The sequence below is a fragment of the Monodon monoceros genome, unplaced genomic scaffold (assembly GCF_005190385.1).
Source record: "Monodon monoceros isolate NGI ecotype Baffin Bay Population unplaced genomic scaffold, NGI_Narwhal_1 Super_Scaffold_5, whole genome shotgun sequence".
Taxonomy (NCBI): Eukaryota; Metazoa; Chordata; class Mammalia; order Artiodactyla; family Monodontidae; genus Monodon; species Monodon monoceros.
In genome coordinates, this window is record NW_021703782.1 from 10,568,746 (window position 1) to 10,569,084 (window position 339).

Below are 339 nucleotides of genomic sequence, written 5' to 3' on the forward strand. Positions count from 1 at the left end.
GATTATAGAGGGTTTTCTATAAAGTTTAAGAAACTAGCTACTCAAGTATTTGAACTTGTTTATACAGATTTAAAATAAAGTGCTGGCCTTCCCTGGTGGCGCAGCGGTCGAGAGTCCGCCTGCTGATGCAGGGGACACGGGTTCGTGCCCCGGTCCGGGAGGATCCCACGTGCCGCGGAGCGGCTGGGCCCGTGAGCCATGGCCGCTGAGGCTGTGCGTCCGGAGGCTGTGCTCCACAACGGGAGAGGCCACAACAGTGAGAGGCCCGCGTACCACAAAAGAAATAAATAAAAAATAAAAAAATAAAGTGCTGTAAACTCTAACATTAATTTGGATTGA